Source organism: Protopterus annectens, chromosome 4.part1 (assembly GCF_019279795.1).
Source record: "Protopterus annectens isolate FY-2018-M chromosome 4.part1, PAN1.0, whole genome shotgun sequence".
Classification (NCBI taxonomy): domain Eukaryota; kingdom Metazoa; phylum Chordata; order Ceratodontiformes; family Protopteridae; genus Protopterus; species Protopterus annectens.
In genome coordinates, this window is record NC_056734.1 from 279423663 (window position 1) to 279451525 (window position 27863).

Here is a 27863-nt window from a genome sequence, read left to right on the forward strand (position 1 = left end):
GTTATCTTTGGAGTCCTTGGCAATTTTTCTTTCGAAGCTAGCCTTGGATGAATTTATGAGGGATCATTGTTTCTTGTTGATACTGATCAGGGATGTCTTTCCTTCTTGGGATTTTACTCTTTTCTGTAATAGTTTCCTCCTTCAATTGTATAGCTTGTTTATGGCAGGGGTCCACCAGACTGGTTTCCTTTTCTTGGAGGAGTGAGTCTTGGTTTTGCTTGGGGTAGCATGATCCATGCATTCTTGCAGGTGTTCATAGAGTGCCTTTGTAAGAGTTTCAGTTGCTTGGACAGCATTGTGCTTTAACATGGGGGCTCTGACCCTTTCCACCTCGGTCTTGAGTAACGTGAAGTTTGCTTTTGAAAAGTTTTTCATGGTGGTTTACTTGATTGGGGTGGAGGCAGAATGTGGATATCCATAGTGACTAGTCTATGGTCTGATCTAACCAGCGAGGGGTTGACCTCTGGTGTGGAACACCGGTTGCCCATGTTGGTGATGACCAGGTCCAATATGTTGTCACCTCTGGTGGGGGTGTTGACCAGTTGATCCAAGATGTTCGAGATTATAAATTCTAGGAAGTGTTGGGCAAGTGAATTAGTACTTGAGTAGTTCTCCCAGTTAATGTTTGGGTAATTAAAATCACCCAATATCAGGGTGTTTGGTAGTACCTTCATATTTTCCAGTGTCTCCAGAAACACAGAATGGAGTCCTCGGTCATGGTGGGTGATCTGTAGCAAGCTACAATTTGAATTGCAGTTTTGCCAATTGTTAGTTGCACATGGATGATCTCTGAGTCATTGTGCTGCGCCACTAACCTGGAGCTGTGGGTATCCTTGATGAATATGGGTACATCCCCGCCTTTTGTGTTTCGGTCCAGGTTTAGTTTTTGTTTGGTTTTCTCCACTTCTGTATGTACTCTGGGCTGCGCACAGTAGCAAACATGTGGGCATGGTATAAATGTCACTTATGTTTTTTAATCAGTCAAGCTTCCTACTAGTTTACATTATGTCGATGTCTGTCATTGCCATTTTGTTAGAACTACCACTTTCCCTTGGTATGTTCATACAGGGTAGTAGTGCACACTATGCACTGACACTGAATCTGAAATGATGGAACTGGCCATAGAGGGCTACAGGTGCTTTTATCCAAGCACCAGTATCCTTTTTTAAGACCAACATGTGTTCAGCAAAAGCATTTTCTTAGAATGCACTTTTGTACCTAAACACAAACTGACATTTGAATATGTAATGAAACGGGGTATCTCTTAATATTAAAAAAATGTAGTGGCCAGCTGGCCAGACTGTAACGAATCCTGAACTTATTTTCCACAAGGGGAACGAATTTTCTAAATATCACAATATGGATTTTAACAGCTGGTTAAACAGTTCGTTTAACAATTCTGCCAAAGCAGCAGACCATGTACATAGAAGCAATACGACATACAAAGAGAAATGTAAGACTTTTAAACTATTGCTTACAAGATATAGAGGTTTTGCAGTAGAGAACTGGTATTTCAACAAATGCCTTCAGGATAGTATTGTTCCGAAAGGGCTTAATTAACAAAATTTCCTAGTAACATCAATTATGAAACTGACAATGAATTGTTCAAAAATATCAGTAATATTCTTAATGAATGTGGATTATCCATCATTAGAGAGCTTATGAAAAATAATGTAAATAAAATGGAGTTAAATAAGATTGAAATAGATAAATTGTATAAGGAAATTTCAGATGATTTATTGTTTTCAATAGAAGAATATAAGACTTTTTATTTTCGAACTATACAGGATGTAGACAGCATAGCATCACGTAATTGCAATAGGAAAGTGTCTAAACTAAAAAGGGATTTGAATGAATACAATTCTGGTGTAGTTTATACAGTCAACAGTAATTATCAAAAATCACATTATGTGAAGAGACCGTACCATCAATTTTATTCGACTAGTACATGGAACGCTGATACACCTAGGGGAGAGGAACAAATAGAACATGTTGAAGCATATAATAATTACTACCCTGGGTGACTTTAGGGGAAATGTTAGTAACTATCAGGAGGATTACAACAAGGACAATAACATCCCTTTAGAAGAGTTAGGCCCCAGGAGATCAGAAAGGATAAGGAACAGAGTACCCCAACAGCAATCATATGCTCAGGTGGCAGGGGACTATCAGTTCAACAAGAGGGGAATGTACAAATAGAATGTGGGAATATTGAGATAGTTTCTACTAGCTTCAGTTTGGAAAACACACATAGTGAGAATGAAGGGACTTCCATTATACAGTCCTTGGATAATTTCAACATTTTCAATTACACAGACACAGTGATTAATGAGACATTTTTTAAATTGTTTACAAAAGGGTTTACTTTCGTGCCACAAAAGATACCTACTATAGATAATATATTACTGGATATTAAATTATTTACAAGAAAGTTGAATTTTTCAGTCATTTTTAAAGAAGGGGGATTTTACAGTGGACAAGGGAATTTACAAAGACGGAGTATTTATAACCCACCACTGCAGCATGATATTTTGAGTTTTGAAAATGTTCTTATCAATCAAATTAGAAGTAATTATTTTCAGAACTATAGGAGACAAGACAGTAACCTAACCCAGGAGGAAAATCAGCTCATCAATGAGCTTAGATGTAATGGAAGAATCAGAGTGATGGAACCCGATAAGGGTGGGGGTATGGTCCTAATGGACCAGTGGGATTATGCCAGAAAAATGTTTGATATTTTAAACAACAGCAACAGTTACACTGTTGTTTCAAAAAATGAAATAAACATTTCATATCAGAAAATTGATTATTTCTTGGACGACAATTTGTTACAGGGACTTATTGACAGAGAACTTCATGACTTTTTGAAAGTTAGGAAGCCTGTGATTCCTGCAAGTTTTGGTATACCCAAAATAAACAAATGTGTACATGATCCTCCTATGAGACCAATTGTGTCATCACACGGTTCCAAGACACAACCTCTGGCAATATATATAGACATGAAATTAAAGGGTTACCACTCAAAATACCAACATATTTTAGTTGATTCATGGGATTTTTTAAAAAAGGTTAACATAGTGAATTATGATAATTGAGCTACATTTATTACCATTAATGTTAAAGATTTATTCATGGTTATACCCCATTCCATTGTGTTGGACTGGTTTGAAAAAATACTGGGTGAAATGGATTTTTTGCTACCTGATGAATTTAGGATTATACTGGAAAACATGGAACTGGTGCTTAAGAATAATTATATATTTTTTCGGGGTGATTATTATCACAAAATTGAAGGTGTAGCTATGGGGGCAGCGTGTGCCCCCATGTACGCTAATATCATTATGCTATATTGGGAAATAAATTATGTTTTTGTATCAGAATATTATCAATACATTCATAGTTATTACAGATTTCTGGACGATATATTTATTTTATGGATAGGTCCAGAACATATTATCAGTGAATTTATTGATTATATTAACCAAAGTACCTCTTTTCTTAGTTTCACGCATGAAATCAACCAAGAAGTAATACATTATCTTGATGTAAAAATATACAAAGATAAAGTAGCAAAAAGATATAAGCCTACTATTTATCGGAAAAAGAACTTCTCTAATGCATATCTCCACTTTGAGAGTGATCATCCCATGCAATTGAAATAGAATGTTGTGAAGGGACAGATGATTTGGATTTCTAGGATGACAACAGAACATGATACATTCTTGAAGGAGTTAGACATGCTGGAAAACATGTTTCATGAAAGTGGGTACCCACACAAACTAACTGAAATTATAAAAAAGTTTATGGTAGAAAGAAGGGGTACCAAATACACCCCGTTGCTTGGATTTGATTACAATTTAGAGGAAACCACGCACACTAGTAATATAGAAAATAATGGTGATAAGAATACTGGGAAAACTATGACCATTCCGTATTTGACACTAACATATTTTAAAAATATAGGGTGGCTCAAAAAATGTATTAATGATACATGGGACATGTTTAGATCCATGCCTACAAGAGTGACAGTGTTTCAGAACACATTGACCTATAGTTATAGGAGAAATGAAAACCTGAAAAACATCCTGGAAAAGGGTAAAGAAAGATATTTTGATCAAAGTGATAGCAACACAAGCAACAAAAGGGGCACGTTTCGATGTGGTAGATGTCCCCAATGTCCCTTTATTGCAGGAGAGACGTTATTGAAACTTCCCAGTTTAAGAACAATTATAAAAGCTAAGGTATATAGCAGCTGTTACACCAAGGGGGTAGTATATGTAGCTTATTGTAAATTCTGCTGGTGTTATTACATAAGAAAAACGGAAAGGCATCTAAGGAGGTGGATATATGAACATATAAGGGACATCAATCGTAAAAATGAGAATAATGCACTATATAGACACTCACTTATATGCCGAAATGCTAATTTTAAGTTCTGGGTATTGGAAATAGTGGAACCCCTAGATAGAGGTGGTGACTGGGAAACAAAACTTGCATATAGGGAGATGGTATGGCAGCTAAAATTAGATGCATGCAGTGGGAAGGGTCTTAATGATAATATATCAATATCACCAGCCTTAAAACTATTGGCACTTGACCCTAAAAAAGCATATAAAGGTATATAATACAGTATTTTACATTCATATTTAGATTTATACGATTCATATTTATAATTATATATATGTATATTTAATTAAACATATTTTTACATATCTATATAAAGATTTACCTACATTTATAGATTTTTATAGATTTTTATAATATATTGGATATATTTATACATATATAACATTAAGTTTATTCTATTATACTATTTTAACACCAATTTTAATACCGATTCTTACTTATATATATATTAATGTTAATATAAATATTCATAGGTTTTTACATATACCTCAACTATTTTTCAACAATGTAACAGGTATTTATTGTGAGGTATCCAGTAGTCGAATATATGTTTTGCTAAACATTGTATATGTCTACTTATACCTTTAAGGTTCGGAATTTTAGTGATTAAATGCTTATTTATTTAATTGTTTAATTGTTTAATTGTTTTATTGATGGTAATTAGTGTGACTGGTAGTGTTATAAATAGCGCTGCCAGCTTTTAATGTTGATTCTGAGGAGGTCTCCGGTGTGGAGATGAAAGCGCTCAATCCTGTCTAATGTGTCCTGTTCAATTTTTGGAATAAATCTATTAATTTTGCTTGGAGCCGTTTTTTGGAGTTTTTGGAATTATTGGTGGTATCATATATTTGAGGACTGCCTTCACTGATCCAAGCAGCTGGAATATGTTTTGAGTGTTTATCTTCAGTCCTTTGTTTACATCCTATAACGAACACTCTAAAGTGTATCTAATGTTTCTTATGTTAGCAGTCATTTATTTTGCATAACATTACTACACTGAAACATTTTCCTCTTTTTTCTTTCATTGTGGAGTTACCCAGTTTAAATTAACAGGTCTTTTTTTCAATTGTGGGCCTCTGCTGCTAAAACAACACTTCTTAGTGTCAACAGAGAATAAGGTTTGTGCACCCTCCCACCAAGAATGCAGTTTTCTTTGCATTATCTTCTGAACCCAGTCACATTTATAGGTTCATAGGTAGGGGGCTAGCTGCCCTTGTAGGCTTTTTTAAGCCTAGCCAGTTTCACTTCATCTACTCTAATTAACCTATCTTATTTGGCTAGAGGCTGGCTTTGCCCATTGTATGGTGAATAATTATATATTACCTCTAATGAGAATAACTAGGATCATACCATAAATAATTTGAGGGGACCCATGCATGGGATAAAGCATTTATTAGCTGCCACTCTTCATGAACAGTACAAGTGGCAGTTGTGGGGTAAATGTTCTGCTTCCCATACATAGATACAAGTTCCACGTGAATATGGAGAGGGATGAACTTTGTTTTATGTGACTGCTGAGTCTGTTCCAGAACAGCGGTCTCCTCTACGAGATATACCTGTTCCTCCAAACTATTATGTTGATGTTGCAGAACGGGTTTAGATCCCTAGCTGAGTATTACTGATACTTTTAAGAGTATTTCTTTCCTTGTCAGATTATCGCAGCCTTCATCTAGGAGTTTCATCCAGAAAAGCTTCCTTCTCATCCATTTATTGTTCACCTTTGTCTTAAATTTAAGTCTGTACTTTCTACTACAATATGCAAATATGCTGGGTCTATTTTTATTACCACCTGAATGATTACATAAAGTGTAACATTTTATTAAACAGCTGGACTCCATATCTTTAGAGCTGCCAGACTTGTGATAGTTCGTATACATCATATTTTGTACAACTCTGAAAGCACCCTTGGCTAGTGTTGATATTAAGATATTTCATTGTTTTATTTGGTATCACTACCAGGCATACCTCAGAGCATTAGAAGTCATAGCTCTGGCTTTAAAAATTATAGCAGAGGGTCAGAAAGAGAAGCACTTTCTTATTTTTCAGAATAGAAGGTCTTTATGTCCTAGACCCAATATAGCTGGTGGTAGACAGTCTTTATATAGGCTTAGTTTATTTATTTAATAACAAATATATCCATAAGAGGTCTTACTTTATGAGGAACTTCAGAAATTTAGGAGGAACTGCACTACAGTTGAGGGCCAAAATCATTGTGCTTAGCATAAATCGTAGCAGTTGAGAGGTATATTGCTAGAATTGCATGAGTTTAGTATTGTATTTTGTGTTTCACTAGCTACAATACTTCATGCAATATTGATAAAATCCTTTCAACAATGTCCCTTGAGTGGTTCTAAAAGTTTGGTTTGATCTCATCAGAAATGATAGTCGCTGTTGACACTAAGAGCTTTCTTTGTAGACCTAATACTTGCAAGAGACAGCATCCTACCCCCTCATTTCAGTTAACTAGCTGTTTTAGTACCCTTTTTGTTACCATTTCATGGAATTGCATAATTTAAGAAAATCCTCCCTTTTACAGGCTATAACATTGTAATGTCCTTATTCCATTCGTGTTAGCTTAGAAAATGAGGATTAAGGTTCTGACCTTTTAACAGTTCTACCACTTATCATATCACAGCATCAGTGATAGTACTGAGCACACAGATCAAATTTACCCAAGCATAAAGAGCAGGTGGCACAATGTCAGGGTAATCCTATGGGCTAGGCTTGTAAAGGCTCCAGGGCCATTAGCCTAGTACATACCCATGAACCTATGAACACATTAATGGAAATAACAAAGGCACTCCACATATACAAGGCAGTCATCCAGATAAAGGTAAATACAGAGTCAGCTCTGAGATAAACAGGCCATTACTTGCCATAGTCCAAGCACTGTGTGAAAGCCTAAGTTAGCATACCAGACAAGAAATACCCATCATTCAACAAATAACATTCAACAAAATACTTCATTCTGGCGCTTGTGCATACATCAGCATTCTATTGCAGGGGTAGCTTGGGTGAATGTTTTATTTTGGTGGTTGCACTTACTATGAAATGTTACTGAAGGGTCATTTGGGGAAATGTTTCCTGATTGTGCATACTTCAACATTTTATTGAAGGGGTCACTTGGGTGAATGTCTCATGTTGGTGCATGTGTACACCTGGACATACTAATGAAGATGTTGGTTGGGGAAATAATTCATTGTGTATCAGGGAAGTGCATGTGCATACATGATCAGATTTAAGTGACCACTGGGAAAAGTAGTTCATTGTGCATACACAACACAAGCAACTGAAGGGGTTACTGGAGAAAATAATTCATTAATGTGTCAGGGAAAATCTTTGCATATTTGGACAATCCATTTGTCCACTTTACTTATTTATTTACTTATGTATTTACTTTATGTTTACTGGGATAGTGGACTGATCTCAATGGGCCGTTTGCAGGCACAGCCCAGGTGAATAGCACCACATAAGACATGTTCATAAGACATGAACAAAAAATATTTTCATATATGAGGGCATGATAAAGAACATTGATTTACAGACACAAGACTATGGTACAACATTTAGGTCAAGAAACAGTATTGAGCATGTAGTCAAAACATGTTTGGGAGGGATAAAAGGCTTAGTGAGATATATTTTATCATTGATTTTTGGCCTTTCTCAACCAGTTATTTTGGGCAATATTTCTTCCTTTTCACTTCTTATTCTAACCACAAGGATGGCTAGGTGAGAAAGAATGAATTATTACTTTTGAGTCTTACGTGGATAGACCAGATAATTTATATATTGCTGACTTTGTTATTTATGTTTCTGATTCTACTCGGTGGTTGTCTCATTGAGATAAATGTTATTACTTGCACACTAGTAGTACCATGGAGCAAATGTATACTTTGGGAAATATTCCTGACTCTGTCAGCCATGTGTGGAGTGTAGGTGGAGGAAGAGTTCACTAATGTATAAATGTTATACTATTTTTATTGAATTACTCTGGTCTTCTACTAACAGATGGTAATGAGTCCATGCTACATAGGACCTGCACAAGGTAATATAACAAATGCCTACTCAACAGGTTATGTACAGCAATTATCACATTTTTCTGAACCGCAGAACCTTGCAGTAATGAAATGCAGGTTATTATCACATTAACAATAAGTGCAGTTACAGTATAACACTGAGTCATGCTCACTTGTCAGGTAAAACTTTTAGCAGCTGCCACTGGTAGTCACATAACTAAAATTCATTATCACATTGATGAATGCAAAAGCCAAATTTGGGTTTCAGTCAACATGGAGTAATTTGAAGCCCCCCCAAACCAGTAATACCTCATTTTGAAAACTGTATTAGTACTTACAACATGGTAAAAGAACTGTGTCTGTATGCTGAAAACATGTACAGATGTCACAGTTTGTTTAGGTGTTAGGTTATGAAAATTATGATTTTTATTTTCATATTGTGGTATATAACTTTGAGGGGGGACATGTCAATGTGCTAAATAATACCTCATTTTCAAGACAGTATCAGTCCTTAGAACATGGTAAAAGAAATGTGTCTGTATGCTGTACACATGTACAGATATCAGTTTGTTTAGGACTTAGGTTAAGAAAATTCTGATATTTTTTCATATTTTGGTCAATAACTTTGCTACGGAACATGTCAATATGCTAGGTAATACCTCATTTTGAAGACAGAAACAATCCTTACAACATAGTAAAAGAACTGTGTCTGCATGCTGTACACATATAGAGATACCACAGTTTGTTTAGGACTTAGGTTATCAAAATTATTATAGTTTTTCATATTTTCTCAAATAACTTTGCTAGAGAGCATGGCAATATGCTAAGTAACACCTCATTTTAAAGACAGTATTAATCCTTATAACATGGTAAAAGAACTGTGTCTGTATGCTGTACACATGTACAGATATCATAGTTTGTTTAGTCTTGTAGGATTCTGAAATTTATCTTCTTCTTCTTTTCTAGGTTAGGGGTCGCCACAGCAGATCATCTGTCCACTCATGATTGACAGTGGAGTTTTGCAGTGTCAAGTTGCCAGCCTGGTGCCCAATCTTCCACAGAAGGCACACACATGCACACACTCACACCTAGGGCCAATTTAGAGTGTTCAATCCACCTACAGCATGTCTTTGGGATGTGGGAGGAAACCGGAGCACCCAGAGGAAACCCACATGACCACAGGGAGGACATGCAGACTCCACACAGAAGGCACCCCAGCTAAGAATCGAACCAGAGAACCTCTTGCTTTGAGGCAGCAATGCTAACCGCTGCACCACAGCAGCTGCCTGGGATTATGAAATTTATACAGTTGCCTTATTTCTCATTATTATGCCTGTATCTTTACAAGGGAGTATGCTGACGATACGCATGATGGATTGTTTTGAAGCTGACATGGAGCCACACAACATGTACACTGATATGTAGCCTCTGTTATAGGAGGTGAGATATTATGCTTTGTTTAATTATCATTTATGAGAAATATAATATTAGTCATATTTCTGTGAATGTCTCAGTAAAGGAGCATCTCACAATAATGGTTAAGGTATCATTTTAAAGCTGATATTCATACAAACAAATTAATTACAAATTGTATTGGTCTACATGTCGCATTCAACAAGATATTGTGATTTGTTTTACCACCCATCTTAAATATTTAAATGCTATGTAACCAAAGAATTATTCCTGTTTTCTGACATGAAATGTAATTGTAATTGTAAATGTGTCTACTTTACTATGATTGCATCTGTAACAAATCTATGCAATGAGAAGCTTTTCTTCTCGGGCCTCCACTAAAACGGGCTTTCTGAGCCCAGTGGACTTCTCCAGTCATCAAACTGTAAATAAATATTAAAGGTAAAAAAATATACATAATATGAACATTCTTTGGCAAATATTTAATAATGAGTTAGATACATACTATCAACATTTACACTGTTGGAAAGGTCAGTGTCTGCTGAGCAACTTTACATTTACATTTTTGGTCTAGCTGTCATGGTTAGAGAGTAATGAACATTTGTTTTCTGTATGGTATTACAAATGGATTTTCTGAAAACGAGCTTAGGCTGCACTGTTGTTCCTGTGGTGGAAGTAAGCAGGCAGCATTTTCTGAGCTGCTCCGAAGTGAATGAGTTAATGCAGTGCTCTTGATGCTGAATTTTTTGTCTGCTCTGGGGATCATGTCACATTGATACCCTTATCGCCTTATAATCAGTCATCAGCTCTTTGTCTTCCTCTTCTGATATATCAAATAATTAAAAATAAATTGATACTCATCCATTTCCAAACACCATATTCACTCATTCTTCACATTGACCCTATCTTCACATATTAGCCATCCTACCTCTCCAGTAGCTCATCCCACATTGAGATCCTCCGTCGGAAACTGCCTTAACTCCCATCTCTTTCTTCACCTCCAAATTTGTCACTATGGAATAATACTCTTATTGTAACAAAACCAGGCTCCTGTAAGCCACATGAGCAATACAGCATCATGTACCCCTAGAATTTAACCAAAAAGAAAAGCAATTTGCTCATTTAAGTATGGATTAAACACCCTAATATATTCCATTCACTGCAAACAAAGGCAGTGATTTGTGCATGATAATAATATGTTGTGAGAATGAGCAAAATAAGTGCAAATGATGTACCATTCTTTGTCATACTTAAGGAATATTGATTTTTTTAAGACTCAGATAGTGATGTGTTACAGTAATCATTATTTCCTAAGAAATTACTCTGTGTCCCAATAATCAATCTCCTTAAGAATCTACAATATGTTCCAAAAACCAGTCTCCTTAGGAAACTACAACTATCCTTATAACATACTCCAAATCTGCTTACCATAGTAAATCTACTTCTTCATGCACTCTTATTTTACCGTTTCACCCAACTTGCTTCTAGCTGACATCTCTTAATACTCTAAGTTGGCATGTTCTTCTGTGAGGGTCCAGGGGTCCGCCACTTTCACAGATATGAAAATTAACATATATGGTGTCATGACATTATTAAAAAAGCAACATTTGCCATTTGCAAACGTCATAATATAGTAGTTCAGACACAGTCTAAGCCCTAGAAGGGATTATGTATTTTCACAGATGTAGTGCCCATTCTAGTCAGTGGTGCATTATTTTGCTCCATATAGCACATCTATTGCATTTGGTCAGTCAGCAGCCTATATAAAGCTTGCATATCCCCATATAGGAGTTCTCATGAGTCATTTTCTATCACTGATATCACATTTGTTACAGACAGAAGAAATAACTCATAAGATGCAATTAAAATTCCTCGGTTTCCATGCCTTTGAAACCACCATATCAGTGGTTGGGAATACTGTATTGCACATGACTTGATGCCAAACCTTGAGTATCTAAATATCAGGGATATGAGGTTCTTCATCTTCTTAGAGTTCGCCATGCAGGGCTGCATTTTAGCACATGTTAAATAAGATATATCTTAAGGCCTTGGGACTGAAGTCACCTCTCAAAATTTCAGAATTTCAGAATGTTTTCATTTGTTATAGTTTTATTAATTCTTTTTATTTATTTCATTTACATTTGTTTACTGGGAAAGTCTAAATGGACATTAAACCCCTTTTCAGTGGAGGCTTGGGGATAAAGCTCCAGAGTTACAATAACACATGAAATGGAGGCTTAAAAGCAGAAACATAAAGTAATACATGGAACAAAATCATATGTACTTCAATTTGTGGTACTCATTAATGGTAGCTTTTCCATTTGACTTGTATTTACTTGTCAAGCAAAATAAAATAATATATATAAGAAAGAACAGAATATAATGATGAAATCAGTTTTTGTAGAATAGTAGCTATGCTTGTAAGAATTACAACTTTCATATGTGAAAGTCAACAAACATGAAATTTTAATTATTGGATAACTTGAAACTGTATAAATAAAGGCCCATTTTTATAAGTTATAATGGAAAGACTCTTCCCCCAATACCTAAAACATACTCTCTGCTTGCACTTGCCAAATTAGACCTCAACAGCTGCCCATATCTTAAGACCTCAGCATGTCTAAATCTGCCTCTGTGGCCAACCTCATTCCTGAAACAGTAGATATGTGTTCCAAGGATCAGATCCTTTCTTCACTGAGTACCCCATCCTTTCTTTGCATTGTCCATTCCTGTTTAGTTTCACCTGAAAAGTGGTGGAATACCTCTGTCGTCCTGTATGCAGACGTCACCTTCCTATCGTAACTTCTTTTCTGAGCTCCTCTGGAATCATCTATTTCCCTAGGAATGCTCTTTCCCTACTGAGACCATGATCATTTCTGGGCTGTAAGGATAGTTCTCTAATTTTGTTGACTTCTGCCACCTTTATTTTCTTTGCTAGGGATTTCCTGTCACATATGTTTTTTTTTTCTCTAATTACCATCCCTGATGCTCTGTGCAGGCCACCTCCATCATAGCTTCTGTCTTCTGTTTTTATGCTGCGAGGCATAACAATCATGGCTTCATCTAGCTCTCCGCTAAGATGAAGAAAAAACATCTCCTTGGTATTCTGAAATCATGATGCTAGCTTTGCACAGTCACTTCTGCCACTGGTTGATACAAGACTTTGACCTGGTAACTATTTGAAATGTCAGGACCCAGTAGAGTGAGTCCTGAAACATAGAGACTGAATGGCCAAAAAAACAGACTCAGTATATTCCATTTTCTCTGATGTATGGCAATCTTGAAGTTGGTATATATAAGTTCAGGGAGTGTGGGGGTGCAAGGGAGGTCTCGCCACCCCGCAAAAAAGAAGTTTAAAGGAGAAAAGTGATGTTTGAGATTTGCTCTTTTCCTGGGTTTTCAGTCTTTTTTTCCAGCTTGTATGCGCTCATCATTTCAAGTGCTGACATTTCAGTAGACAGCCCTTCAACTTGTATGTGTCTTTGCTATTTTGGTAGGAGGATCTCATCTGCAGCATATTGTAAGGTAATAATTGTACAGCTGCACAGTTCAAGATCACCTGGAGATGTTCCTTCTAAGCAGTATGAGCAGATTCATTTCCCTTTAGGTGTGTTAAGACATCCTAAAATCTGCATATTAAGAATGATATAGATCATAAGAGATGCAAGGTACTTTTTTTCTTATTTCTCTGCTTTGGTCCTTAGTTTGTTAAGCTTCCTGCCATTTTAGTTTTAAAGCAAATTTCAGATGGAAGGTACTTAGACAATCCAGAAGTTTCCTATTTTGCTTGCTTCTGTGTTGGACTTCAACTGCTATACATTACTAAGCTGCACCATACTAATTTCTAGGTAGACTCTTCATTTTCCTTATAACCTGAATCAGATCATATTGTGCTTAATGTGGTCACATTGTCTTCATTTTGTACATCTGTGTCTGCAGTATTTCTGTCACTGCTGTTCTTTTATCTTTCATTCTGCAATATTACTATTTTCTTTCTGTCATAATATTCTATTAACTTGTCTCCTACTTCTGTCACAGCACTGTATCCAATTAACTGTGGTCACTCCCATGCTACAATTGTTTGATATAAAATAATAAATACGCAAACAATGCTATTAAAAAGACATGAAACTCCATGACAGTATGCACTATGTTCATTACTCTGTCTCTGTAGCAGCTTGGATTAAAAAAAATCCTTCATGGAGTAATAAAACACTGACGTGTACTCTTTATATAACAAAGTAAATTAACGGAGAGAACATAATTATCCAATAAAGCATTAAGAAAATGACAATGCAATTCACGCAATTATAAACTGAAAGAATTAAGATCTCCATCATTGCAAAATACCTTAGAATTATGCAGAATTATCTATTCATCTATAATATTGTACAATGTTAACTGCATATACTATGCATAAAAGCAAAGAACATCTTTTATAACAAAATCAGTACCCATGCTTCAATAAATATTTAATAAACCATATATTCACGAAAACAGTAAAAAGAAAGAACATGCAACATGAACGGGAGAGAGAGTGTTTCACAAATACACTTCAGCTCAAAGCTACACTTCAATACTGTGCTGATAAACAACAATGTAAAACATAAAACACTTATGGTAAATCCAAGTGTTTACTAAATAAATTCACAGATTTCAACAAAATATTAAAACTTCCAAAGCTACCATTCATATTGGTGATGGACTATATTAGCAGACAGGTCAGAGGGGAAAGATCAACAAAACTGCTGTATGCAGATGTGATATTTCAAACAGACTCTGAACAGAAACTTCAAAAAATGATAAGGAAATTAATTGCAAAACTGAAAACACATAGAATGATGCTGAGTACAGACAAGGCAGTTGTCATGGCAGCAAATAGGGGAAATCAGATGAAGATGAAAACTGAGATAGAAGGGAAAACAGCAGAACAGGTTCAAGTACCTGGGAGGGGCGGTTGAGGAGAAGGGAAGTTTGAATTAGGAGGTCAAAGCTAGAATCAGAGGGGCTGCAGAGAGCTGTCACAGAGTCAGGGGTATTGTGTGATAGAAGGATGCCAAATAAGCTAAAATATAAGGTGCATCACTTAGTGGTATAACCAGTACTTCTCTATGACACAGAAACATGGGCAGTCAAGGCACAGTTGGGGAAACTACGGATGAGGGAAATAAAGTGCCTGAGATGAGTGAAAGGATGTATAAAACACTGTGGGCCAGACAAAGAAAGGATGACATGAGAGCAAAAGCCAAAGTAGCTCCATTTACAGAAAAAAGTCAGACAACAGCTGTAGTAGTTCAGCAATATGAGCAGGAAAGCAGAAGATCTGGGAGAGGAGGAAGGTAAGAGGAAATGAGGACATCCAACAAGAGATGGATTGTGTGAAAGATGACCTGCAACAGTTAGACATGGCCATCAAAGAAGGTAAGAGATATGGCACTGAATCAGGAGAGATGATGGCATTTGAAGTAAAACTGTGATTCCATGTACAAAATGGTAGAAAAGTGGTTGATGAAGATGACAATCGGAACTTTCAAAGTAGTACATATATTCAGCCTATGTAGTTGTATTTTAAATATGCTTGGGTTCATTGCATTCTAAATTAAATTTCAGATGTTCTTGTTTGTCTTTAGCCTGCTGTTAATTTTAGCATAGCTAAAGCCTTCAGCTTGTTGTTACATTTAGCAAATCAAAAATCTGTAAGAGTCAATACTATCAGCAAGTATAGAGCATATTACTAAAATGCACTGATACAATACTAGTTGAAATATTATTACTGTAGTCCTTAAGGCATCCCTGAATCATTAGTTTTTAACATTCTGGGTGGTTGTCCAGAACAATTTATATGTAGTAACACAAACTACTGCTGAAGTAGTCCAACAAAATTAGTCCCTTGTCTCAAAAGTCTGATTATGTATAATCTGTGAGGTCTCAAAAAAAGAAAATTACAAACATTGCATTAAGCACATTTAACTGTGCATATCTAAAATAGTAGAAGCGAGATTCTTTTCAAAAGTCTGAGTATGATAGAATAAGAAGGCTGGTTGTAGAGGAATTAAATTAGCCAGCCATAGGTCAGTGAACAGAACAGAGTAATGCCTACAAACAGAATTATATAATTGTATGTGGCATTCTGTTGCAAAGTGCGTTTCCTCCTTGAGTTAAACTGAAGTTAGGTCTGGAAATGCAATATTTTTTTCACTAAATTCTCACTATCCTTCTGAAAAAAATTCAGATTTTCCCTCTATTATTCTCTCCAAACATTTAGCCAGGCCGGACAAAGAATATCCTCTGTTGTCAAGTTTTTTTTTTTTTGTAACACAGTCTCATGTCCTTGCAGAAATATTTCAAATCCACATACCCTTTCAGTTGACCCAAATTCTCGATAAAACAGTGGATAAGAGCAGTTTAAGAGGGTTACTACTATTAGCATATAAGCAAGTAGCTGCCTGTTTAGATTTATATAATGTTTGATAGTAACATTAAGAACAGGAAAAAACAATCCTACAACTTTGAATTCATCCTAGTTGATGCAGCTTTCACTTCACCTCCTACACTTTCATTTACTGATAGCATTATTGTTTTGCAATGGACTTCACTTAAACTAATAGCAGATTCCTTTAACAACTACTTTATAGAAGCCATACAAACTCTAGCTAATACTCTGCCACCCACTAGCTCCCTCCCACCTAATATCACAACAAATTCAGTTCCTTCTTTTCACATACAACCAGTACCTACATCCCTCATTTGTAACCTCCTTCAAAAACTCAAGCCATGCACCCCTTCTGCTGACTGTCTACCAGCAGAATACCTGCAAATTGCAGCTAAAGCCATTGCCTATCATATTTCTATCCATATTAATAGAATTATTTCAGAAAGTAAAATCCCTTTTATATGGAAGGTCTTTCACATCATTCCTCTACATAAAAGTGGGACATCAACTGATATTTCCAACTTTAGACCAATCACCCTACTCTCTCCTATAGCTAAAATAATGGAAAAATGCATCCACCAACAACTGCTTGACCATCTACTCCACAACAATTTACTTGCCAACATGGGTTCAGACCATTCCATAGTACTTCAACTGCCCTGCTATCCTTTTCTGACTGTATAAACAAAAATCGTAACAATAACTCTCTTCCCTCCGCACTGTTTATCAACCTTTCAAAAGCCTTTGATATGGTCAACCATAATCTGCTTATTGAGGTATTAAAAGCCCATTCACTGGACGCACAGGCATTATTCTGGTTTAAATCCTATTTAGACAACTGACAACAAGCAGTCCTTTGGGACAATAAGCTTTCTACTCCCCTCCCCGTAAACATTGGAGTACCTCAAGGCTCTATCCTAGGCCCTCTTCTCTTTTCAATGTTTATTAATGACCTAAATACTAAAATTCCTCAAGCCACCTGCATACAATATGCTGATGATTCTACTTTAATCTGCTCAGCTAGGTCTCCAACCTCACTCCAGACCCTCACCCAATCTGTATTTCATACTGTTGAAAATTGGTTCATGCAACACTGCCTCCTCCTGAACCCCCCCCCAAAAAAAATATTACTCTTTACTCCTACTCAAAAATCACCACAGATTCACTTTACAATAACCTCTAACAATGGAACCACCATATCCCCTGATACTACAACCCGTCTGCTGGACATAACCATAGACAACAACCTTAGCTATGACAATCACATCAACATTCAACACTACCATAAAATCTGTTAACAAAAAACTAGGTTCCCTGTATAGAATCAAACCCTTTCTTACACCAACAGCTAGAATCACTATAGCCCAGACTCACCTGATCTATACCCTGTTCTATGCTGCTGCCATTTATACTAATCTTTCTAAAAACAACCTTAACAAACTTGCCACTAGCTATAATAACATAGCCAGATTTGCCACTGGCAACCCTTTTAGAACCCACCACTGTCTCAACCTCAAACAATTGGAATGGTTAGAACGGCAGCACCAACTACTCTGTCAACAACTTACTATAACCCAAAAGATACTTTACCACCCCAATAATACCCCAATCCGCTCTAATCTGACTACCCCTTACAAAAACCTTTCAACTCTTCGCTCAGCTAATAAGTTTCTAGTTTCCATTATTAAATCTAACAACAAAGCTGGGGACTCTCTATTCACTAACACTGTGGGAAAAGGCTGGAACCAGCTTCCAAGAGAACTTTTGACTCTGTCTTCCACACATCTTTTTAAAAAACATCTCAAAGAACATCTTAAAACTCACTGGCTTTGTCCCTGCACAAACCCTGACTGATTTTTCACTTTACCCATTCCTGCTCTCCCTTTTACTTCACTTCTCCAGTGTACTATATTGCTCAAACTATTCAACGTCCTTTTAACTGTACTATGTTTCCTACTTGTACTAACAACTAAACTAACCTGAAACTTTTTTTAAAATGTATTACCCTTTGTGTTTTTTTCCCTGTCAAATTTTGTTTATTTTTCTGTATTTGATCTTAGTTCATTCCCCTCTAAATATCTCGGAACACACACAATAGGTTTTTCTTTTTCTCTCCCAAATATTCAAATATTGTTATTATCTGTACTTGATTATAGCTTAATTTTTTATTAATATTGTATAATCCATTTTCTGTCTATGCTTGGAGCTTTTCTCCCCGGGCCTCTACTGAAAATGGACATGTATCCAGTTAGACTAGCCCGGTCAACAAATGTAAATAAAATAATAAAATAAAATAAATAATGGGTGTAACAAACAGTATTTTGATAATAACTTACACCTGCTACTTAAATATTTTATGTATGCATGATTATCTGCTAATTCCCATGTAAAAAAGCATGCTGTCTGTTCTCTTCCCCTCAGTGAGTCATTGCACTCATTCTCTTCCCCTCAGTGAGTTATTGTACTTATCGATCCCTCCCATCTGGATATACCTCATCAACTGGTAACTGCAAGCACAGAAATCAATTCAGACACAGATACCTCAGTATCTGGACCCTTTCTGTATCAACAATCCCAATACCTTAACCTTCAGCAATAGGATCTGACACTAGAATATATAAACCAAAGTGGGCTTTTTTTAGGAAAATAGATGTAATAGAAGCTATGCTCATGTGCTTAGATCTTAATATACATAGTCAAAGCCCTGTAATCTTAATGAAGATTTGTCTGCAGGACATGACTTGTTAAAAGAAGTACCATTAGGATTGATCTTATGGTCGGGGGTAATGGGGTGACTCAAGCATTACTGTCTGGGAGCTTCAACAAATTAAGTGATGGTGGTCTTGAAAGAAGTAATATGGACATACTTTTAGTGTGTTCATAAGCTCTGTTGACCCTTTGCTACTGGGATCTATTCTTGTGAAGTTGGAAATTGACTCAGACACCATCCATACATATTGTACCAATACACTAAATGTAAACTTCTTTTGAAACACCATTCTGATTTGGTTAAACAACAACAGACATAATGGTTCATTCAGTTACTTCAGCCAGACACAGTTTGTAGAAATGTCTACTAGACCTCATTTATACAATCTCCTTCATCTAGGCTGTCACCTTACTGGTTACACAGCAAGAATTAAGGGATCCAAATGGAGAGATAATAAATCAGCAAGCAAAGGAGAGGAGTTTTGCTTCAACTGAATTCATCCTCACATCTTGGTGAGTACATTCATGAGGTGGAGCCTGTTTTTCACAAAATATCACCAAGGTGACACTGATATATAAACTGCATTTTATATAACATATATCATGGACAGAAGTAGGTTAAATAATAAAAAAATAGCTGGGTGCACAAGACCCAGGATAAAACAGTGCCCAATCCTGGTAGGCACACTAGTGCCAAGACTGGAAAAAAATGATAGTGCAGAATCCTCAAAACACAGAAACATTCGTACAATGGGTCTAGGTCAGGCCCAGGGGGAGGATTGCCCCCCCTGTTGTAAAATAAAGTAGCAGTCTACAGAAGTCGCAAAAACTGATAGGCCAAAACATAGCTATATAGATGACAGAGTGAACTACTGAGGATAACAAAGAAATTATGTGTTGTTACTAATATGCATGAAGCCCAGAATTTCCAGACAGAAGATATATAAAAAGATTAAGAGAGAAATTAGAGGGAAAAAATTACTTCAACAAGAAAAACTGTCAGAAGCTTCAAATGCAAAATTGTGTTTATTAATACAACAGACCGATGAAAACACTGTATACACCAAGAAATATTGGGCTGTTTGGAAAAACAAGTGACTGAGGAAGTGCAAAAATATAAAGAACAAAATCTAGAGACTATTTGAAGAGAAATACAGGCAAAGGCATCCAGATATGGAAAATCTGACAATAAAGAAATAAGATCACAAAAAGGGAACGTAGAAAAGAATATGAGTTAAATGGAAGTTAAAAAAATAGAAAGTGAAGTTATGGAATACTTGAAAACTGAAGGATTTATTGCAGAAAGTCTAACACAGGCTATATATAAGCATGATAGAATAACAAGTCCCTAAAATAAGGAGAAACAGGAGGAACAAGAGACATCTAATGAAGAAATATGGACATGGGAAAGAAAAAGAGATTTAATATGGTGCAATATTTCTGCAAAAGAGAAAGCAAAACTCATCAATACAAAAAGAGCAGCACCAAAGATATCTGAAAAGAAATTTAGGCAAAGGCATCTGGACATGGAACATTTTACAATTCAAAAAAAGAAGAAAACAAAGAGGAAATGTAGAAAAGAAGATGGAGAAGTTAAAGAAATGGAAACTGAGGTTATGGATTACCTGTAAAGGGAAGGATTTAGTGTAGAAAATTTAACTCAGATAACAATACAACAGGATAGAGCAATGGACACCCAAATTAAGGAGAAACCAGTGAAGCAGGAAACATCTGATCAGTTACCACATGAAGATACTTTGGAGCTTTCCATAGAAAACCAATACAAACTTCAGTTGGAGTTGGACAGCAAGGGAAGGAAAAGGAAACTGTGGCAAACTGTGGCAACTTAGAGACAATCAGTGTTGTGGAGTGATAGGCCAGTGAGTTCCCATATGAAAGAGCAAAGGATAACACAGGATGAAACTGAAGAGAACGTGGCAGAGGAAGATGCTCTGGAACTTTCTATAGAATGCCCACAGGAAATGTCGAACAAAGAATGTACCCTCAGTTTAAAAGAAAATGATCTAAGATACGAGTTGCTTGCTTTAATAGAGATGGACAGACGTATTAAGATCCATGAAAGTAATAGACTACAGAAGGTCAATAAAACCCAAAAATTAGAAGTTTGATAAAACAAATGAACACAGTAATTAGGGCTGTCCATAGAGTTGTATGCGATATAACAGAAGTAAATAGGATATATTGTTGTGCAGCTAAATAACAGATAAAGTCTTACCACAAGAACACAGGGTAATAAGAGAAAGGGAAAGGAAGGGGAAAAATAGAATGCCATTATGGAAGTGTTGAATAGAGAAAACTATAAAGCAATTGAGACAAGAAGTGTCACTGTTAGACGAATATTGAAGAGGGAACAGATCAACAAAAATACTCAGAAAGATAGATGTAACAAAAGCAGCACACAGTATTATAACAGATCAGGATCTATCATGCACTATTGCAAATAACTAAAACTGTCAGCACAGGCAGAAAAAGTTAGAAGATGGATGTGTAGATAAATATAAAGGAAAAGTACAAAATAAGCAATTTACTGATAACCCAAAAAAGTTCTATAGAGAATTGGGAAAGAAGGGAAAAGGAATTGCAACACCACCAAAAAACAAAAAAATATATATATCTATTTTGGATAGATGTCTATGAAGATCCTATAGAACTTAACAAAGATGCTAAATGGACGGAAGAAGTAAAAGAAAGAATAAGATGTTCAAATGTACAGGATATGAAATGGGATGAAGTAACTGCCAGAGTGACTGAAACAAAGTTAAGGAAAGTTCCTAATTGGAAAACCCCAGGCCCTAACTTTTGGCTAAAAGTATTAACATCTTTACATGAAGATTTAGCCATGAGTAAGAACTATTTATATGTGCACCCTGAACAGACACCAGACTGGTTAACAATAGGAAAAGCAATATTCCTGCTTAAGAGTGAACTTGCAAGCTATCCTAAAAACTATAGACATTAAATTGCCTTCCAACGACATATTAACTATACATGATGCCGACAGAGTTTATAGTCATTTAGAAGAAAACTCAATCATGGAAATAAAATAAAAGGGTAATAATAGAAAGTGATATGGAACAAAGGATCATTTGCTGTTAAATAAAGTAAAAAAAAAAAAACCTTCCCATACTCTGGAGCAAACTAAGCAAAGCTCCTCATTGGCCCTCTTTAAGAAAAATCTTGATGACTGGATGGGAAATAGAAAATTCACCCTGGGGATCACTTCTGTAGCACTGCTTGACAGGAGCACAGGAAAATTATTTTCTTGGGTGGTGAAAGCCAGGGAACCTTTTTGGCTAGACTTATATAGGCCCCAGGGCCAATAGCCTAGTACCTACCTATGAACCTAAAATGGAGAACTGTAAAAAAGGGGAAGAATCTAAGTGGATGGATAGACTATAAAAGAGCCTTTGACAGTATCCCACATTCATGGATAAAGAATGCTTTAAATTTATAAGAAACACCCTACACTGACCAGTTACATTACAGTGACCATGATACAATGGCAAACTACTTTGCCGTTAAGCCATGATTATTCCAACGATAAAAATTCAAAGGGGAATATTTCAAGGTGACTCTATGTCACCGCTGCTCTTTTGTCTTTCTCTTTACCCATTAAGCTATCTGCTTAACAGATTAGGCCATGGCTACAATTTGGATCATAGGATCATAAGCTCATAGGAGGTTACTAGGTTATTGGCCCTGAGGCCCTTATAAGCCTAACCAAGAGTTTAGCCAATTTTTCGACAAATCATCACCTGATGCCCCTGTCCAGCAGGGACATGGGTGGAATCCCAGGAGTATATTTTCTGTTTCCCACCCATTAATCCATTTTTCACTTAAAAAGGGATAAAGAGTTACACTGCTTGATGTGGAGATGGAGTCTATTCCATAGATGAGGGAGTCTCTGGGACACACATCTGTCCTGCCAACAAGTCTTGTTGATGTCACAGACCAGGTTGAAGCCATGCATGCAGGTTACTCAAGTGGAGCTTGACTTACAGATATGCAGCAGTTCCATCAAGTTGGGGTCCATGATCACCTTGAATGCCAGACAAAGGTCACCTCTCTGAGGAGTCTGTATAAAACTGAGTAGAGGGATAGGGCTTTTAGCCTATCTGTGTATGGTAGATGTTTGAGGTCCTGGATTCTCCTGGTGAGGAACCTCTGTGGTCTCCAACTGCTGCATGTGCTTTGCGAGGTACATGCTGAATGGGTTGTTGTACTCAATAATAGGCCTTATAAGGAAAGAATACAGGGATGTTATGACCTCCTTGTCCCTGGATGAGACAGTGGGCCATGTAGAAGTCATTCCATACAATGGAAGCAACATGGTGGTCAAAAGTCAGGTTGCTATCAACCTGGGTGCCCAAATCCCTCACGACTGATTGAGTGCTTAGGACATTGTTATTAATGTGATAATTTGTGGGGATGTCACTCTCCCCACAGGGGATGATGATGTATTTTTCTGGTATTCAGCCTGAGGCTTTGTTTCTGGCACCAGTCATTTGTCTGAGTGAGACCCTCTTGGAGGATGTCCACATCACTAGGGGAATTGATGACAGCACCCAGCTTGCAGTTATCTGCAAACTTGGTCAGCCATAGCCCACTGGTTTTGACCTGCACCTCAGAAAAGTATATACAAAATAACAGAGGCCCCTAAACCAAACCCTGGGGTACGCTGCTTGTTAAAAGTCTGCTGCTTGAGTTGGCTTCCCCTATTTTGACTACATGGGCTCTATCAGTGAGCCAGTTTGCTACCCATCTGGTATCATATGGATTGATGCCTAGTTGATAGAGTTTATCTATTATGCCCGTGTGGGGAATAGTGTCAAAGGCTTTGGCCAGGTCAAGGTAGGTGGTGTGCACCATCTTCTCCTCATCCATGGCTTTGGTGACTGTCTCAAAGAAGTCAACCAAATTTAGCAGACATGACCTCTCCTTCATTAAGCCAAACTGTGTGAGATCAAGTGTTTGGAGGTTGCCAGTGTCCTTGTTAATGAGGTCCATGATAATCTGCTCCATGGCCTTGCAGATCAAGCTAGTTAGGATGATGGGTCTTTAATTTCCCAGATCAGTGGAGGCTCCACCTTTGTGTAAAGGGATGACAGTGGCTGTCCTCCACTCAGCTGGGATGAAGCCAGTACTCAGGCTTTGGTTGAATAGGGTGCCTAATGGTGTTGCAAGTTCCTGCCTGAGTTCATGTAGGATGCAGCCTGGGATGTTATTGGGTCCCATGAAGGCTGTATTTTTTTGCCTTTAAGACAGCAGTCCCTAGATATAAGTGGAAGGGGGCAGGTACTGGGGATGTCCTGATTTACTGATGGAGGGTACATCGGGGGTAAAGTTTTTGCTGAATCTGTCAGCCAGCAAGTTTGTTATATCTACGGCATTTGTATATGTGGTGTCCTTGACCACCAGCAGATCTGGGTGTTTCCTTTGAGGTTGCAGACATATGTGAAGAAGGCCTTATGATTGTGTCTAGTAGATGTGGCCAAATTGGACTGGAAGTTTGCTTAGGAGGATTTCACTATTACTCTTATTTGCTTGTTCAGGCTAAGGAGACATTGCTTTCAATTGGACACCTGCTTCTTCTTGGTCTTGGACAGCAATTCTTTCCTTTTGTTATAGAGTTTATTTATTGCAGATGTCCACCAGACAGGTTTACTCTTCCTAGCGGAGGATGATTTAGTCCTGCCGGGTACTCCTGATTCCATGCATCTATATAAATGCACGTATAGTGCTTTGGTATAGTTTTTGATACTAGTGCCAGTTACTAGAGGGGGGGAAGAGGCTGTGAAGCTGTTTATTCCATCCCTCAGGAGGCTGTAATCAGCTTTGGAGAAGTTTTTATGTCTGATCCTAGCTAGAAGGGGGTTGGGAGAGATGGTGACTTCGAAAGTGACCGCTTTGTGGTCAGATCTTACCAGGGATGATGATATTATAGGGATGCTGCATGGTTACTCATGATGGTTAATACCAAGTCTAAGATATTATCACCCCTTGTGCGGATATCAACTAACTGTTCTAAGGCATTTGCATTGACAAAATCAAGGAATCTCTGGGCATTTGTGTTCTAGCATGAGTAGTTCTTCCAGTCTATGTTTGGGAAGTTAAAGTCACCCAGGATCAGGGTAAAGGGTTGAATCTTGATAGATATGAACAGGTCCAAATAGGTGGATTGGGCATCTTGAGTCAGATTTGGGGGGCTAGTAGGTAGCTATGATTTGAATAGGGATCTTGTCAATGGTTAACTGCACCTGGAGTGTCTCCTGTGTGTCATACTGTCTGACCAGCCTTGAGGTGTGTATGTCTTTAATGTATATTGAAACTCCACCTCCTTTGGCTTTACTGCCCACAGTTTGGGGTCTAAATGTATGATAGGATAAGTAACTAGGTAAGACTGGGGTGCTCTCCACAGCTTTGAGCCAGGTATCTGTGACTGCACAGATGTCAGCATTTTCCAGGGTTAGGAATGCTTGCAATGAGTGGAGATTCATGTTTAGACTCCTGGCGTTTAGCAGCATGACCTTTAATTTGTGTTTTGTTGAAATTTTTATGTTGGTAATTTTAACCTCATCATTTTTCCTATAAAAGGCACTATGGGGAGGCAAGAGCCTTTGCTAGAAGCCTGAAGACCAGGTGAGACAGATGCAGGCCATCTCTGGCAAAGCATCGTGGTTTGTCGATCATCTCTTTAAGGATGTCAGGTACTGGATTCCCCCTGGAATGACACCAGAAACATCCCCCTGGAATGACACCAGAAACTAAAACATTTGTTAAAGTCAATGATTTTCTGTTTATATTGAGACATCATTCTGACAGAATGCTGCTTAAGGCTGGGGACATACCTGCTTGGGACACATAATCCGTGAGCTCAATCATGTTTCTCTTCATATAGTCCAGAGGTATGTCTCTAGTCATTCACAACAACACGGACTATGACAGAGTCATAACAGTACCTGTTGTTGAGAGACTTGAGTGTGTTTGTCATATGGTGGATTCTGACCTCTGACAGACAACTAACTGTGGCTTTCTCCTTATCCAGCCTGGTGAGAGGCAGGCTGGATAAGGAGAGAAAACAAAAAAGTGTAAAGACTTCTCCCCTACTTTTTGTAGATGTTTAAAACTGTATAGTTCATCAGATGATGAACTGAAAGTAGAACTGCAAGTGGTCAAAATTTTTACAGATGATATAAGAATTGCATTTGGTCTTGATAAATGTGCAAAAGCAACCTTTAAAGCAAAAAAGCTGAAGCACCAAGAAAGCATCCGTTTGGGACAGGAAAGTGATATAAAAGAATATGAGCAAGAGGGAGCGTATAAATATTTGGGAATTGATGATGGATCAGCAATGAAACATAAACAAACATGAATAAAACTCAATAAGGAATATGTTAAAAGACTAAAATTAATACTGAAAACAGCACTGACATCTAGGAACAAAGTCCAAGCTCTAAACCAATTTATCTTCCTGTCCTACCTTACAGTTTTGGAGTGATTGACTGGCCCCAAAAGGTGTTGGAGTGGTTGGACAGGAAAACAAGGATGCTTCATGCTCATCAAATGATTTATAAAAATCAGTGCATACCAAGACTATATATTCCCCCTTCTGAAGGAGGTATGGGCCTCCTCGAAACTGATTACATGTATAGATCTGCAATCATAGGACTGCATACATATCTGCTGACCTCACAATACCTAAACATAGAGAACATTTTGAAACATGAGGAGAATAAGTCTAAGATGACATCTATGCTAAATTTGCCAGAAGTATATCGGTGTCATGTGGGAATGGAAATCAGACCAGAAGTAGATAAAAATCAGGCAGCAATGGAATGTGCCTAAAAACAAAGGAAAACATATCAGTTATAGGATCAGGTGAAAAGGCAAGAAATGTGGAAAATACATAAATACATTTGCAAGTATAAAAAACTCTTGGAACAACCACATGTTTATCAGGATCAAATGCAGGAGTGGTTAAGGAGAGAAGTCAATCAAAAAGACAAAAGGTTAATATTGGCGGCCCAAGATAGTGGACCACATACACATTGGTTTACAAAGTCCATTGAACATGTGGAAGAAACAGCTAAATATGTTTTGTAAGAAAGAATTGGAAACAGTTGCACATGTTGTTGCTGGTTGTGATATACTAATGGCAGAAGCACTGTGTACTGAAAGGCATAATAATGTGGCAAGACTGTTGCACTGGGGATTGTGCAGACATTGTGGTATTGAAGTGGCTGGCTGAAAAACACTGGAAACATGAGCCACAAAGCATTATAGAAAATGAAGTTTCTATCACATGGGATCACCTATTACCACCAGTTCAATAGATGCAAGAGAACCAGATATAGTAGTCCATGAAAAGAAGAAAAAAGTAGCATTAATTGTTGAAATTGCTACAGTCAGTGACTACAGTGTCTTACGTACAGAGAGAGACAAAGTCATAAAATACCAGGATTTGCAGGCAGAAATGAGGGCAAAGTGGAAGATGGATACTTCCAGTAGTAATAGGAGCAACGGGGTCTTATAAAAAAGAATTCACAGTTGTACTTAGATATTTTACTGATACATGTAACTCCTTACAAATTGCAGAAGGAGTCAATAGTGGGCACATTGTGGGTGCTGCAAAAAGCACTTCTGGCTAACATCAAAGACTGAAACAATACTAATTTCATGAACTTTAATCATACTTTAACTTAGGAAAGGGGTCCATTCGCTTCATAGTATTACAAACCCAAAAGACTTGGAGAAATAAAAACAAGGATTAAAAACATTGCTATATTTCTTCAGAATGTGACCACTGACCTTTTCTTGCCAACTGGTTTGGCTAAGACCTAAGATCTAAGGCTACATTTCCCAGC